Raw genomic sequence first — 10420 nt, 5'->3', positions numbered from 1 at the left:
ACATGATAGTGTGTACTCATCACGCACATAGAAGCTGCTGCTCATTAGAACAGCTGTTAGGACTCAGAAACTTGCATAGAAAGGGGTGAAAGCCCCAGGTTTGTTTGTGGGAGCTCAACCCAGGCTGCCAGCGTTCAAATACCACTTATTAAATCGTGATATTTGCAGGTGACTTACTCTTTCTGGGTATTTGTTTCCCAACTTGTGAGGTGTGACGACAGTAATGGTGACTTGACTGTGCAGAAAGGCCCAGAATGTTACCAGGCACATGCAAATTGCTCACTGAGAGTAGCCGCCAGCACCCGCCAGTCAAGACAGCTAGCTGTACGTTGCTTAGTTGCCGACATTTAAAAAATCAGGACACTTTATTTAGAACTCCAGACATCTGAAGTTGAGGCCCCACCAGCCCCAGAGGAGGCTCCATGGTGACAGTTTGAGGCGCGGGGTGTCTCTGCCCTTTGCCCAGGGCACATGCTCTCCCATCTGCTACAGCTCGAGTGTTCCCTGCGGAGCCCGCGGGCATCTGAGTTTGAGACACTAATGCTGGGGTCCCCATCCCTGGATGTCCCTCTGCTCCTCCTACAGAGCCAGCACTTCAGGGACAAGGCACAGCAGGTGCACAGGCCTGGGTGGGACCCGTGGCCCTAGAGGGAAATGGAGATGGGTGGAGGGTGACTGAGGGCTCTTCAGAAGGTCTGATGATGGAGGGACAGCTGCCCCAGGCACCGCGGAGGCAGAAAGTCTGAAAGCCAGTCCCTTGGAGCTGAGGGGAGGAGGGGCCAAGACAGGGGTGGGCGTGGGGTGGCCAGGAGAACAGCATCTGGGGTCCCTGCAGACCAGGACCTGCCTCTTGGTTTTGCAGATGCAGAAAATCAGGCCACAGAAACATCTAACTCCCAAGAAGTCTGCCCAAAGCAGAGGCCGTTTCAGTCATTTTGCAGAACCTTGTGGGGTGGGGAGGGGAACACAGCCTTCACACAGCACTGTTTCCTAGACCGTGCCCTGTGCCAGGCACTGTGGAGGCCGAGATGCCACTCGGCCTCACTCCAGCGTCCACGCAGGGTCCTTGTCTTCGGCCCTGGAGTGGGGATGGGGTGGGGAAACCTGGGACCTGAGCCGGGCTCACACACAGACGGAGTGGGTCACCAGGAAAGCGATGGAGTCTGCGGCCCAGAGATGCTGATTCTGCCTCCACAGCCTGTGGACCTTTCAACGGTCTTTATTGGGGACCCGCCCTTTACGTCCCCATTAGAAACACTAAATTCTTAAGGAGGGATGAGGAAACACATTAAGAAGAGGAGAGATGAGCCCCAGACTCCAAGAGAGAAGGGCTGGAAGGTTAGATGAGGCTGGAGACACCCAGCAAGAGTGGCCCATGTCCCCAGACAGATCAAGCCCCCGCTGGTGCTCAGAGAGGAAGGGAGGAAGGCAGGTTGGCCGGATGAGGCCAAGGACAGCATTAGCTCGAGCCCTGTATCCCCAAGTCTGTCTGGAGAGGGGAAGGTGGGCTGGGGGCATCTCCACCCTGGGCTGGGTCGGCAGGAGATGGGAGGGGCTGACAGCACCCGGTCGGGAGCGACCAGAGCCCCACCTGAAGCTGTTTGTTCAGAAGCCCCAAGTCCACCCACCCATACCCCTGCATCTCACTCAGGGAATGGGTTTAGGGAGCCTCATCAAGGTGCCACTTCTGCAGAACCGCGGGATTGTATAAAGCCCAATTTAAAAGGCACAAAATTTGTTTCCTAAGAGTGCCTACATTCTAAGATCCATTGATTTCAGAGTTTATTTAAGCTCTTATTAAAAGAAGTATAAGTACAGTAGAATAATATCCCCCATCCCTCTCACCCCCCATCTTCTTGCTGGGAAAGATGACTCTGCCTATTGACAATTGGACTTGAATTAAGGTTACAAATAAAGTAGCAAGTTGTCTCTGAGGTAAAGGAATGTACAATCCCTGGTCTCCTCCCCAAGATCCCCACTGGGACAATTTTCCTGGGAAGAGGAGGGACTGTGTACCTCATTGATTAGAAAAAAAGGAAACATAAATTAATTATGGCCTAAACTACGTCTATGTTTTCTATTAAAAGTAAAAGGATTTTACAAATTTTCTACATTCAATAGCAAGGTAGTAGACCTAATTTATTTATATCTTTCCCCTTGACATGAAATTGAAAGGATTTCTGCTGTTTTCCCTGTTAGAGACACTCCTAATTCAATTTGTTCAAATACAAGCTCATTCTCCCTCCAACAAAACTGTCTCCTGGATTATTTTTCCCATCTCAGTAATATCATTACTATTTGTCCTGTCATATAAGCTAAATGAAGAGAGAAGAAAGGGGGGGAAAGCAACAGCGTGCTAGGCCATAGTCCTTACCTGGAAGATAAGGATGACACAGTGCCTAGTTTCTACCACAGGGTGGCAGTGCTAACTCAATGATAAATTAATTCAACCTGGGTCTCCAGTCCCAGAGGTGTCTTTTGAAGAGCCTGGAGGTTCCTCACAAGGCTACTGGGGTGAATTATAGATTCCTGCAGGATCCCGGACAAGCTTTCTTTTCTGTTCTTGCTACAGAAGCCTGATGTCTAGTTGTTTTCCATTCCAAATAATGATGTGTGTGATTCCCCATCTCTCCTTGAAGGGCACAGAATTGTATGCCCACTGTCCAGAGGACTCCCAGAGGGCCCTATACAGCTCCCCTTTTCTCTGCCTACAGAACAGTCATTGAAAGTTCAGCCGGATGTAAACCTCCAAAGTCTTTCCATGCATAGGATTTGGTTAGGAGGTCTGGTCTGGCTTTTGCCTCTGTCTAATCATGAGAAGTTGGGGCAGTCCCTGAATTTTTCTGACTTGGATTATTCACCTGGAAAGTGGAGGTGAGAGCACCTTATGCTGATATTACATGTGGGAACACACAGTAAACTATGGGATGTGGGACATAAGGGCATTGCAAGGACCGTACCCAGAGAAGCAGCCCGAGCCTCAGCAGAGGTGCAGTAAATGGCTTTTGGTGATGGTAACGTTTCTAAGGTAACGAGTCCTGGAAAAGCCCTGGGTGAAGGCCAAAATCACAATCCCTAAATCTTCCTGTCCTCTTGGTTGAGGTAACTCGCTGCTCCCCTCTTAAGCTGCTCCCTGGCCCTGACTCCACACATCCCTGCAGCTGCTGCTACAATGGCCTCCACTGTCTCTTTGCAAGGCCTGCTCTGCCCAGCTGCCCTTCCTTTCGCAGCTGTCAAAACACATGCAAGTCCTTTGCCGTCTAGGTGTGAGGCAGCGTGGCAGCTTGGAAAGCACTTAGGTGTGGGTATTGGAAAGACCTGGCATGAATCCAGGATTGGCCTTTTGTTTAATGTGTGACCAAGTTTGAGCAAGTTTCTTATCTCTGATTTTGTTCTGCTCCCACCAAAATGGCCTCATTAGGGTGGCATATTTTAAAGCACATAGTGCGTAGTGGGTGTTCAATAAATATTAGAGTCCCACCTTATCGACTACTCCTTGCTATCCCCTGATTTTTACTATTACTCACTCAAGAAAGGGGCGTACAGGAAAATGATGATGACTGAGTGACAATTATATGCAACATGTGTCACATCTACAACCTCGTTTAATTCCCCACAACATCCTCAAAAACATATTCTCAACCTTGTCTGCACCTTTGAATCATGTTGGGGCCTGGCTATTCAAAGTGGTCCCTGGACCAGAAGCATCTGAGTGCTTGTGAGATATGTAGATTCCCAGGCCCCAACCCCAGACCTCCCGAATCCAAATATGCTTTTTAAATGACCCCCAGGTCATTTGTGTGCATCTTAAAGCTTGAAAAGCACAGCGGAGCTTTACAGACTGTAAAGTCTGGGTCCCTCCCACAGAGACTCTGATGTAATTGGTCTGAAGGGCTGGCTGGGCTTGAGGCTTTTAAAAGCTCCCAGATGATTCCATTGTGCAGCCAGGATTAAGAACCATTGATTAGGGGTCGGGGTTATGGACACTCATTCTGTGAAGAGTGATTTAGCTGAGATTTACTCTGAGTCATCTCTGAGGCTATTCTTTGCTGTTTTATATGAATATATTATATATCTATATCCACACACACATATTCATACACATTTCTCTCTAGAAGTCTATTTCTTTCTTTTTTTATTTTATTTTATTTATTTATTTATTTTTGGCTGCGTTGGGTCTTCGTTGCTACGCACGGTCTTTCTCTAGTTGCGGCAAGTGGGGGCTACTCTTTGTTGCAGTGTGCATGGGCTTCTCACTGCAGTGGCTTCTCTTGTTGCGGAGCATGGGCTCTACGTGTGTGGGCTTCAGTAGTTGTGGCACACAGGCTTAGTTGCTCCGCGGCATGTGGGACCGTCCCGGACCACGGCTCGAACCCGTGTCCCCTGCATTGGCAGGCGGATTCTTAACCACTGCGCCACCAGGGAAGCCCTAGAAGTCTATTTCTTTGTTACTCACCCCCATCTAGTCCTATGGCTTGCTCTCATCTTTCTCTTACTAATTCCCCAAATCCCAAAGATCATGGACCCAGCAGTAGAGTTTCAGCCTAAGGCTTTTTGTTTTATCACCATGATATCATTTACAAGAGAACAGGGTCAGGTCTTGTAACTGATGGAGAGACAAAGGCATAAAGAGGTTAAACATACTCCTTAAGGCCATACAGTAAGTGGGGAAACATGACTCCCAGCCCAGATTTTTGGGTATCAGTGCTGGCCATTCAGATGCAGGAGGTAGAGAGCCGGGCTTCTCAAGCCATCAGGTGCACACGAATCATTGTTAAGTGCACATTCTGATTCAGTAAGTCTCAGGTGGGGCTGAGATTCCGCATTTCTAACAAGCTCCCAAGTGAAGTCAATGCGGCCGAAGCTGTAGTGTGTTTGGCCAGGGCATCACACTATGGTCCCTGGTCCCCGTTGCCTGGCTCTCCCGTCCCAGCAGCTGACCGGGGTGTTCGTTCAGTCTCCCTCACTTGCCAGATGTTTCAAACCAAAGTTTCAAGGTGCGTCATCAGGCTGTGGAGATCGGCTGACCTCCATGCCATGACTCAGCCTACCACTGGGTGGCGCTCTGGGAACACCTCCCTACAGGATTTCATAGTGCTCAGCTGCTCTTGGGTGTTCGTGAAATAAATATTTATTTAGCTTAATTTTATCAGGACACCGTTTAAACAAGACAGTCAAGGTCGTCACTTGCAGTTTACAGTCTAAGACAATAAACAAGTGTATAAAATAGATCATTATGAACTGTGCTGTGCAAGGAGATAAATAAGAGCTAAGATGGGAAGTGACTGGGAGGGGTGGTCAGGAAAGACAGCTCTGAGGTGGTGTCCAGTGAGCATTTGGAAACATGAGCAGGAGCTAAAGGGAGTTGCCCTGGGCGGGGCCCCATCACATGGCATCCTCTAGGTGTGGGACAGAGTCACAAACTCCCAGCCTTAGCACAGTCTCTCTTGACAGCCCAGGAATTAGCATGAGGAAAGGAGTGCTCTAGGATTCTGATGAGAAGTTTAGGGCCTGTGATTCTCCAAAATAAATAAAGCCATGAGCATCAGTATTCTGCTACTAGGGGAATAAATGGAGGATCTTAGTGAACATGTGGATTGGGAAAAATTAGAATTAAAAACATTTTTCAAGTCTTTTATTTCTGTGATCCTTAGAACAAACGAAAGTGGAAAGCAGCAAGGGGATTTGGAGTCCCATTTTTTGATGAAAAACTGGGATTCACACAGGTTAACTGATGACACCAGAGCCTGCATTTGAACCCCTTCCTCTTAATTCTAAATTAAGCCTCCAAACCCTGCAAATCCAAATACCTATGGCCAGATAAACTATTCTTGGAAAACATATACATGACTCAAGACAGCACGTGCTCGAATGTTTTTTCAGGTGCTTTGGGAGGTGACTTAACAGGGTGGCAGCAGGTAAGGTGGAAAGAAGCCCTGGGCTCCCAGTCAGAACAACACCTGCCTTGGGGTTCCAGCTTTGCTGCTCCCTTCCTGTCTGACCTTGGGTGGGTCACTAAATTTTTCTGGTCTGTATTTTCATCTAATAAGGGGTTTGGATTATATCCATTGTTTTCAAAGTTTAAAAAAATGGAAGTTTTTGTTTTTGTTTGTTTGAGAAAAGCCATACCAGGATGTAAATAAATTAGAGGGATCCCCTGTCCTCTTCTCCAAGAACCATCATCCTGGAAGGTCTGATGACCTCTCTGCTTTGCTTTCTAGGAGTCTGTGGGTTGCTTCCCTTTCTAGGTAAGTCCTGAGGTTTCCTACCTGCCCCCAGCTTTAAAGCCTCCAGTGCCCCAGGAAAGCTGCCTCAGAGTCCCTGTCTTCACACCTGGCAGCCCCACAAGGCAGCAGGTGCCCTCTGTTCACAGCTCTGTCAGGGCATGAGCCCCATGGATGAAGCATCTTGGTTGTTCTGCCTGCCTGGGTTTCAAAGAAGGCCTTTGTGGACGCTCAGGCATCAGAGAGCTAAAGACACTATTATTCATCTGTTGCTGTTGGCAGGTGCATTTGCCAAACCTTTGCTTAATTTAAACAGGAAATGATTAAAGGGCTCCCTGGAGCTAGGAAAGGCAGGAAGAATGAACACTCGTAATTATGAGCAGCAATGCCTGACACCTTGCTTTGTGTCATCTCATCTAATCCTCTGAACCATACTAGGATCACAATATTATGATATTAAGTATTATTTTCCACATTGCATATATGTGAAAACTGAGGCTCTAAATGATTATAAAAACTGCCTTAGGACACTATTAATAAGTGACACAGTTGGGATAGAAACCCTCACAATTATCTAGATACCAATGCAAGAATAGTTTTTCTAAGATTCTCTAGGATTAAGAAATAAAGCCACAACATCGCAAGATAGCACAATAACTTGTCCTCAGTGGTTACTTCTTTGGAGTTCAATCACTCATTCCTTCAGTAACAGCCTGCTATTTACCAAGCACCTGACTTGGTTCTGGAGGTGAAGATAGGAGGTGAATAAGACATAATCCTTTCACTCTAGGAGTTCACAGCCTAGCAGGAAAATAAAGTCATACATTATTATTTGTTACAAGTGCTATAATAGAAGTTGATTCAAAATACCATGGGGTGTCAGCAGGAATGATGGAACAATATATATCTCAACCATATAGCTCAGTTTTAGGGTGTGTAAATTGAAAGTGCTACAGGAGCTCAGAGGAAAGTTAAAAGCTACAGGGGCATCCAAGAAGGCTTCCCTGAGGAGGTGATATAAGTTCTTCGCTTCCTAGCTCTCAAGTCTCTGAAATATAGTTGGCTCACAATCACTTTCCAAAGCAATGTCTCACCAGAGCACTAAGGTCCCACTTCACGTGCTGATGTTTCTTCCTAGTGCCTTCCTTTCCTCTATACAGGCTTTACATTACATTGACAAAATCCTCCTAGCTCTGTTTGTCCATCCTTTCTTCAGTGGAAGTTTCTTCTACATCTGAATATATTTTTTCATAGTCATTTTATTTTATTTTATTTTATTTATTTTTAAAGATTTATTGATTGCTGTGTTGGGTCTTCGTTTCTGTGCTAGGGCTTTCTCTAGTTGCGGCAAGCGGGGGCCACTCCTCATCGTGGTGCGCTGGCCTCTCACTATCATGGCCTCTCTTGTTGCGGAGCACAGACTCCAGACGCGCAGGCTCAGTAGTTGTGGCTCACGGGCTTAGTTGCTCCGCGGCATGTGGGATCTTCCCAGACCAGGGCTCGAACCCATGTCCCCTGCATTAACGGGCAGATTCTCAACCACTGCGCCACCAGGGAAGCCCCTCATAGTCATTTTAAAATCAATGTCTAATAGACATCTTGCATGAGAATTTTCACATCTTCCACATGTTTAAGGCTGGAGCAGGGTGGGAGAGAGACAGCCCATGGGAATAGAAGGGAAGGGGCGTGCTAGGGGCTGAATGTCCGGGTGTAAGGGGCATTATCTAGTGACTTGTAGCATGGTTTTGCCACGCACTATGTTTGCACCACGGTTGCATGCCATAAAAGCAATGCTGATAAGGAGACCACGGCCAATGCCAGGATCCATTAGGTTGTGTATTGATCAGAAAGGGGACAGAGTACAGAACAACAAACAGTGGTGGAAGCATCCAAGGGGCACCGCTGATGGAGGATAGATTTGGCGATGGGCTGGGAGGAGCGGAGTCCTAATTCTAGGTCCTGGAGGAAGGAGCGTTCATCTTTAGCACAGGAATTGCCTGTTCTCCACTCCCCCACCCCACCACTCTATGGACCTTAACATCACTGAGGTTTGAGAAAGTCATACCCTTTTAGTTGGGGTGGTTTTGAGATGAGAAAGGAGATGTTGCTCTAAGGCCATTGGAGTTGAAATAATAAATGTAAGGAAAGGAATGATATAAGCTGAGGCAGGAGGCACTGGCCAGACCACACAGGTCGGTTTAAAGATTTTAGACTTTACACTAAGTGTAATTGGAAGGCATAGAAGGGGGTTAAGCATAGGTCAATATAATCCAATTTATATTTTGACATTCTGGCACAAAGGGTCTTTGTTAGGAAGAGTGGAGGCAGGGGACCAGTTAAAGTCTATTTATGGACATCCAGGGAAAGTATGGTGGTAACTTGGACTGTGATGATGGCAGTGGAAGTGGAGGAAAGGACTGGAAGGTGGCTGGGTTTACGGGGAAGATTATGAGTTCAGCCTGGGATTGTTGTGGTTGGAATACCCGTGTGATGCCAAGTGGAGATGAAGAGAGGGTGATTGAATATAAGAGAAGTCTGGATGGGGATGTAGATGTGCAAATCCTTGCTACAGAGTTGATAACTAAAGCTGTAGTCCGAGATGAGATTGCCCAGGGAAAGATTATACATGGAGAGGAAAAAAGAGCCTCCACCGAGCCTTGAGGAACCCCAAGGTATTTAATGGCCTGATGCAGGAGGGAAAGTCTTGAAAGGAGATGGAGAATGAATATCCAGAGTAATGGGGGAAAAAACCTGGAGTGGGGGGTGTCCAGAAGTAGAGGGAAGTGAGTGTGTCGAGAAGGAAAGCAAGGTCAAGTAAGAATGGGAAAATGTACATTGGATTTGGTGACTTGGTGGCCATTATTGACCTGAGCAAGAACTGTCTCAGTGAAGGGAAGAGAATGGAAGCCAGAGTGGAAATACAGGAGATTATTCCAAGAATTTTAACTGTGAGGTGAAAAAGAGAAATAAGGTAATATGGGGGAGAAAGGGAAGTCTGTGAACTCTAATTTAAGAAGGACAAGATGTGAGTAAGCTTAAATGTTAATGGGAAAGCTCTATTGAGAAGGAACAATTGTACATATGGGAGAGAGAAGCAATAATTCATAGTGTAAGGTTCTTTTTTTTTAAATTTTTTTTAAAAAGAGGCTATCACTTTAATTATTTATGTTTGTTCTGGTATGCACAGTATCAAAGTTTCTCATTTTTCTATGGCACAAAAAGGACAATGATTTAGTTGAGCTGATTACAGTGTAAGCCAAAGGAAAAAGTTATCAAAATCCTTTTAAATACTTGATTTAACTGCAGGACAGAACCTGCTTAAGAATAAATTTTACCAAAAAAAAAAAAAAAAGAATAAATTTTACAAGCCTTTTGAAAGCTGAGGTTTTATTAAGTCCATGAGATTTTATTAAGTCCATTAAAATATCATTCCTTTTTATGGCAACATATGGGATGTGATTTTAAGCGTCTTCACTTCTAAACATGTTTTTCTCAACTTTTAGGTATACAACGTCTTCATGTTGAAAATGAAGCTATCACAACTTCCTAATTTGGAGGAGCATTTCACATTTTCTTTTCTGTATAAATGTTATCTTTCTATACATCCACATAGTGTAGGGTTCTGAGAAGAGGAAGAAGATAGGACCTAACACAAGAGAAGAGAAGGAGAGGAGGGAGGGAGATTTGGATGTTTGTGGGTATACTGGCAGAATTTTAAGGAAATTCCCATTTGATGACTTCAATTTTCTTTGTGAAAGAGGAAGTCTGCTATTAGCAAGGGAAGAAGTGAGAAGGTCAGAAGATTGGGAAGAATGATAAGAATGAAGAAGGTTTAAAATAAAAGTTGAATTTCACTGAAGAGGATTACAAATAAACACATGAAAAGATGCTCAACATCATTAGGCATTAGGGAAATGCAAATTAAAACCAGGAGAGAACTCCTGTTTTCAGGAAATTGGAATAGACGTGCGATTCCTTATTCTTCTTGCCAAGTATAACTAAAAACCCTAGACAGGATATATAAAGCAAACATAAGAAAATGGCTGAAAGATGGAGAGGAGGAAGCCTGCCTAGAGACCTCAGGACCGAGAAATGACACAGCGGTTTGCTCCCTGGGTTTTGTTTTTGCATCCAGTACCACAGATTTGAAGCTGAGGAAGCCAGCCTCCCAGTCATGACAATCAGTGAAGAAAAAA

This window comes from Balaenoptera ricei, chromosome 16 (genome assembly GCF_028023285.1).
Source record: "Balaenoptera ricei isolate mBalRic1 chromosome 16, mBalRic1.hap2, whole genome shotgun sequence".
NCBI lineage: Eukaryota > Metazoa > Chordata > Mammalia > Artiodactyla > Balaenopteridae > Balaenoptera > Balaenoptera ricei.
The sequence above is the reverse complement of the archived record's forward strand: the minus strand, read 5'-3'. Positions refer to the sequence as shown.